The sequence below is a fragment of the Aotus nancymaae genome, unplaced genomic scaffold (assembly GCF_030222135.1).
Source record: "Aotus nancymaae isolate 86718 unplaced genomic scaffold, 86718_ANA_hifiasm-v0.15.2.pri h1tg000009l, whole genome shotgun sequence".
In the NCBI taxonomy this organism is placed as follows: domain Eukaryota; kingdom Metazoa; phylum Chordata; class Mammalia; order Primates; family Aotidae; genus Aotus; species Aotus nancymaae.
Genome location: NW_026988420.1, coordinates 5,279,119 through 5,285,758, shown reverse-complemented (window position 1 = coordinate 5,285,758; position 6,640 = coordinate 5,279,119). Strand labels below are relative to the sequence as shown.

Here is a 6,640-nt window from a genome sequence, read left to right as displayed (position 1 = left end):
ACCCAACATGATGCCTTTGGAACATGTAACTTTGATTTTTAATAATTGTGATCAAGAACACCTAACACAAAATTTCCTGTATTAGCCATTTTTTTTCTAAATTTGATTTTACACACTCATGTTTTGGAAATTTGTTATAGTGCCTAAGAAACTGAGCCTGGGAGATGGGTACCATCTCTAATTCCACACACTCCTGCTAAACCGTATACAATACATATTCCCCAAATAAGTAAATAAGAGTGCTGGGTGGTGGTCGGCAGAGCCTGAGTCCTGTCCTCTCGCTCTCCTCCCCGGGCAGCATGAGCTTCACCACTCGCTCCACCTTCTCCACCAACTACCGGTCCGTGGGCTCCGTCCGGGTGCCCAGCTACAGCGCCCGGCCGGTCAGCAGCGCGACCAGCGTCTATGCAGGCGCCGGGGGCTCTGGTTCCCGCATCTCCGTGTCGCACTGCAGCAGCTTCCGGAGCGGCATGGGGGTCGGGGGCCTGGCCGCGGGGATGGCCAGGGGTCTGACAGGAATGGGAGGCATCCAGAACGAGAAGGAGACCATGCAAATCCTGAACGACGGCCTGGCCTCCTGCCTGGCCTCCTGCCTGGACAAAGTGAGGAGCCTGGAGACCGAGAACCGGAAGCTGGAGAGCAAAATCCAGGAGCACCTGGAGAAGGGACCCCAGGTCAGAGACGGGGAACATTACTTCAAGACCATCGAGGACCTGAGGGCTCAGATCTTCGCAAATACTGTGGACAATGCCCGCATCGTTCTGCAGATTGACAATGCCCGTCTTGCTGCTGACGACTAATTTAGAGTCAAGTATGAGACAGAGCTGGCCATGCGCCAGTCTGTGGAGAGCGACATCCATGGGCTCCGCAAGGTCATCTATGACACCAATGTCACTCGGCTGCAGCTGGAGACAGAGATCGAGGCTCTCAAGGAGGAACTGCTCTTCATGAAGAAGAACCGCGAAGAGGAAGTAAACGGCCTACAAGCCCAGATTGCCAGCTCTGGGTTGACCGTGGAGGTAGATGCCCCCAAATCTCAGGACCTCACCCAGATCATGGCAGAAATCCGAGCTCAGTATGACGAGCTGGCTCGGAAGAACCGAGAGGAGCTGGACGAGTACTGGACTCAGCTGATTGAGGAGAGCACCATAGTGGTCACCACACGGTCCACTGAGGTTGAAGCTGCTGAGATGACACTCACAAAGCTGAGACGTACAGTCCAGTCCTTGGAGATCGACCTGGACTCCATGAGAAATACGAAGATCAGCTTGGAGAACAGCCTGAGGGAGGTGGAGGCCCGCTACGCCCTGCAGATGGAGCAGCTCAACGGGATCCTGCTGCACCTGGAGTCAGAGCTGGCACAGACCCGGGCAGAGGGACAGCGCCAGGCCCAGGAGTACGAGGCTCTGCTGAACATCAGGGTCACGCTGGAGGCTGAGATCGCCACCTACCGCCGCCTGCTGGAAGATGGCGAGGACTTCAGTCTTGGTGATGCCCTGGACAGCAGCAACTCCATGCAAACCATCCAAACGACCACCACCCGCCGGACAGTGGATGGCAAAGTGATGTTTTGTGGTACCGACGACATCAAAGTTCTGAGACATTAGGCCAGCAGAAGCAGGGGACCCTTTGGGGAGCAGGAGGCCAATAAAAAGTTCAGAGGTTTAAAAAAAAAAAAGAGTGCTGGGTGTTTGGCCACAGGGTAGAAAAGGCAGCAGCTAGAAAACAACTCTGAACTCCGGTGAACTCAAATTCTGTCTGAGATATACTCTTACCACAGTAAATATAATTTGACTTTGCAGTGAAACACGTGTCATTAACTCAGGGCATGCGTGTTACTAGGAATCCTCAGAATCCTCTTTTTAGCCCTTGCCCTACTGATTTAAATGGGTAAGCAACAGTGAGAACTACCATTTCCTCAGCTCCTACATTTGGGGCTGAATAGATCATGTTTAGCTGATATTCACTACATATCACAAAGACCTCTAGATAATAAACTACAAAGGCATCTTGTATTTTAAGAAAATGTAACATTACATTTCCTTTAGTCCACTGTTCAAATAAAAGTTTTCAGGTTTTTAAGTTTGCAAATGTATTATCTGTAGGTTGTTACAAATTGTAGCATGCTTTTTTTTCTGAAGCCTTTAACTAATTTGCCAATGTCCTTCTCCATTGGTTTCTGGCCCCTAGTCATCAGTATGACCACAGGTCTGCAGCATTATTTGAATATACAAGGTAAGCCCTCCATGTTATTTAGGTTTCATTGTGGCCAACTGATCCCAAGTTGTATAGTTTTAGTTGGGAGTATTTTTAAAATAAATAAGTGCCTGTGTTTACTAAAATGTAGGGTAATTGTTGCTCTTCTCCTTCAAAGAAAGCCCCAGGATAAAGTAATTTTTTAAATTCAATATCTTCCTTCTATCTTGGAAGAATGGCATTCAGAGTAGTTTTAATGATGTCAAAGTACAAAAGTTCAAGACTTACTTTGAAAGTTTAATTTATAGTTATGTAAAGACTAATAACCAGGTTTGAACACTGATATAGCTCAAGGAATATCATACCATCTCTGACAACTTGCAACTGGGTCCACTATAATATAGTTTTACCAATTTATCTGCTATTTGGCAAGAACTGAATAAGTTCCTTCCAGGTTTCACCTGTATCTTGTGATTTCAATGCACAGGAACTATAATTCTGAATTGAGAAATATCATTTGAAAATTAATCTGTTTAGGAAAAGGAAATATACCAGCTTGATCCAAACACCTTGCAACATGTATTTTCATTAAATATTTAAGCGTTTTACAGTTGTTACATTGTATCTTAGTGGGTTGCATTTTAGAACCATCTTTTTTCTCCTTTTTAATCAAATGTTTTCATAAATACCTGAAACCTCTAAGAAACATTTGAATAATGTTTTCATTTTGAAAAAGATTTTCTCTGTTAAATTGATTTGCTTTTTGACAAAAGATCAATTGACTATATTTATATGGGTCTACTTCTGGGCACTATTCCATTCCATTGGCTTATTTGTCTATTATCTCACCTGTAATAGATTGTCTTGATTACTACAGCTTTCTAGTAGTTTGTTGATTTGCACGAAGTAACTTGCTAGTATTTTGACTGGGACCGTGATGAATTTATACATCAAATTATGAACTAACATCTTGACAAAACTGTGCCTTCATATCTATGAACCATGGAATTGTTCTCTATTTATTTAGATCTTTTTTATCAGAATTTTTTCTTTCATCAGAATTTTGTGGCTTTCCTCTTAAAGATTTTGTACATATTTGGTTAAGCTTAGATCAAAGCGTTTTCTTGTGCTAATATAAATTGTGTTACGTTTCTAATTTCAAGTTTTAATTGTCCATTCCTGGTATATAAGAAAGCAACTGACATTTGTCTATCAACCCACATCCTGCAACCTTGCTGTAATTTTCTGTTAGTTCTAGGAGGGTGTTTTGGTTGTTGTTAATTATTTGGGATTTCCTTTATAGATATTCTATAATACAACTTTCTGCTCTAATTTTTATTATTTTTTATAGTTGTTTCAGGTGTAAATTATTTCTTCTTTCTATAATTTTCTAAGGTAGAAGCTTAGATTATTGATTTTTGATCTTTCTTTTTTATTATTATTGCTTTTAAAAATCTTATTGAGGTACATTTGACTAGTAAAAATCGTATACACTTAAGATGTACAATTATTTGATATACATATACACTGTAAAATAATCACCACAATAAAGCTAATCAACCTCACCATCACCTCAGGCTTTTTTTCTAATATAAGCACTTAATAATGTAGCTTTTCCTCTAAATAATGCTGTCAATGAATGTCACATATTTTGATAAGTTGTGTTTTAATTTTCATCTAGTTTGATTTTTTAAAAATATCTCCAGAGGCTTCTTTACCCACATTTTGTTTAGAAGTTCTTTAATTTTCAAATATTTGGAAATTTTCAAAATATCATTCTGTTATTGATTTGTAATTTAATTTTATTGTGGTCAGCGAACATATTCTGCATATTTCCTGTTTTTTTTAACTAGTTAAGATGTGTTTATGAGCTAGAATGGAGTCTATCTTGTTGCATGCTCCATGTGAATGTGAGAAGAATATATATTGTGCTGCTGTTGGAATGAGAGTTCTATAAATGTCAGTTAAAATATGTTAATTATAATGCTATTGAGATCAACTGCATCATTCTGATTCTCTGCCTGCTTGATATATTTATTAATAAAAGAAGGGTGTTGTATTCTTCAGCTGTAATAATAAATTTGTCTATTTTTCCCTGCAGTTCTATCAGTTTTTCCTTCATGTATTTTGAGACTGTTTTATTAGGTACATACAGTTTAAAAATTTGTCTTCTTGGAGAATTGACTCCTTCATCAACATGTAATGTCTCTTTTTTCCCTTACAGTTTTTCTTGCTCAGAAATCTATTTTGTCTGAAATTCATACAGCTATATCAACTTTCTATTGATTTGTGTTAGTATGATACATCTTTCCCCACCTTTTTAGATTTAACCTGTGTCTTCATATTTAAAGAGGATTTCTTGTAGAAAATTTATAGTAGGGTCTGTCTTACTCCAATCCACTGTAGCAACCTATCTTTAATGGAAGCATTAAGACCACTGACAAAGCAATGATTGATAGTTGGGTTAACATCTACCATATTTGTAACTGTATTTTATTCATTGCTCTTCTTGCTTTTCACCTTCTCTCTCTCTCTTTTTTTTTTTTTTTTTTTTTTAGTTGAAGTTTTGCTCTTGTCACCCAGTCTGGAGTGTAGTGGCACAATTCTCAGCTCACTGCAACCTCTGCCTCCTGGGTTCAAGCGATTCTCCTGCCTCAGCCTCCCGAGTAGCTGGGATTACAGGCAGCTGCCACCATGCCCAGCTAATTTTTTTGTACTTTTAGTAGAGATGAAGTTTCTCAATGTTGGCCAGGGTGGTCTCGGACTCCTGACCTTAGGTGATTCTCCTGCCTTGGCCTCCCAAAGTGCTGGGATTACAGGTGTCAGTCATTGCAGCTGGCCTTTATTCACCTTCTTTTGACTGACTCATCTGATTTTAATTTAGCATAATATGTAATTCTATTTTTTCTCTTCTCTTAACATTTCAGTATATGATGTTTTTAAAAAACTTTATTGGTTGCCCTAAAGTTTGAATATACATTTTATAACTAACATAAGTTTACTTTCAAATAAGTTTACACTGCTTCATGAATTTTGCAGGTGCTATATAGTAAAGCATTTCCAAGTTATCCATCTGATTACTTAAAAAGTTGCTCTTATTAATTTCACTTTACCACATGCTATAGTCACATAACACATTCTTCTTATTTTGAGTAAATATCTATCTTATCAATTAAGAATAATATAAACAAATATTTTACTTTATTTTCATTTATTCTTTCTCCACAGTTTTTCTTAATTATGAAGTTTTTACATTTTCAAAGCTTAATTTCTCTGAATATAAAATTGTTTTCAACACCTTAAATACTTCACCCTGCTTTATTCTCACTTGCAAAGTTTCTGATAAGATGCAACATATAATATTTGTATTTTTCCTTTATAGATATGCTTTCCCTCTGCCTGCTTTGAAAGTTTTATTTTGCTTTTTTTTTTTTTTTTTTCTTTTGCCTTGGTTTTCTTTTGTTAGGATATAGTAAGCCTGGATACATATATATTTAAATAAGTATATATATATGTATATTTAATTTTAGAAAATTCTCAGCCAACAATTATTGCTTCAAATATTACTTTTGCTCAATTTTTCTTCTTTCAGTATTGCAATGACATGTATGTCATATCTTTTAAAAAGTGTCCCACAGTTCTTGGATATTAGGTTCTGTGTTTTCATTCTTTTTTCTATTTACATTTTAGTTTGGAAAGTTTCTAATGGTACTGCTTCACATTCACTGATTCTTTTGGCAGAGTTCCGCTTTTTGAGTCCATCAAAGACAGTCTTTATTTCTATGATGGTGGTTTTAAATTTCAGCATTTTATTTTCATTCTTCCTTAGTGTTTTCATCTCTGTGCTTACGCTACCAATCTGTTATTGCATGTGTGTACTCTCTCCATTAGAGCTATTAGCATATTAATTACGATTATTTTAAAATCTTTGTCTGAAAATTCCAAAATCTGTTCCAAGTCCAGTTCTGATGCTTGCTTTGGCATCTGCAGACTTGTAATTTGTTAAGTATGCTTTGTAATTTTTTGTAGAAAACTCTATATAGTGTACTGAGAAAAAGAAACTGAGCTAAATAGGCCTTTAGTGAGATATTTTATGTTTATGTGGCTATATGTTAGGTTATATTTATTGTTTCCTGTGGCTATAGGTATCTGAAGCTAATATTTCCTCTGGTGACCATGGGTTATCTCCCCTGTTGTATTTAAATTTCCCTAGAGACTCCTTCTTAAGTAGAGTCTGACTCTTGCAGCTCTTCCAGCTTTAATCTACTTTTATTATAAAAAGTCCTGTTGTTAGTTTGGTGGTAAGGAGTGGCAAAGGAGAAGCATTCTATATTCTTATTAATGTTACCTAGTTTCTTTAGGTCCCTCTGTTGTGATTTTCACAAATATTTCTTACTATTTTTTTCTCCTTTTCCTAGGTGAGACAGGAAGATTGGAGTGGGCT

The 6,640-nt window shown here is 37.7% G+C and overlaps 1 pseudogene; it reads left to right on the top strand.

Annotated features, from left to right (window-relative positions):
- Positions 1-268: 268 nt before the first annotated feature.
- On the top strand, positions 269-1,607 carry LOC105710335 (keratin, type I cytoskeletal 18-like; annotated as a pseudogene).
- The last annotated feature ends 5,033 nt before the right edge of the window (positions 1,608-6,640 follow it).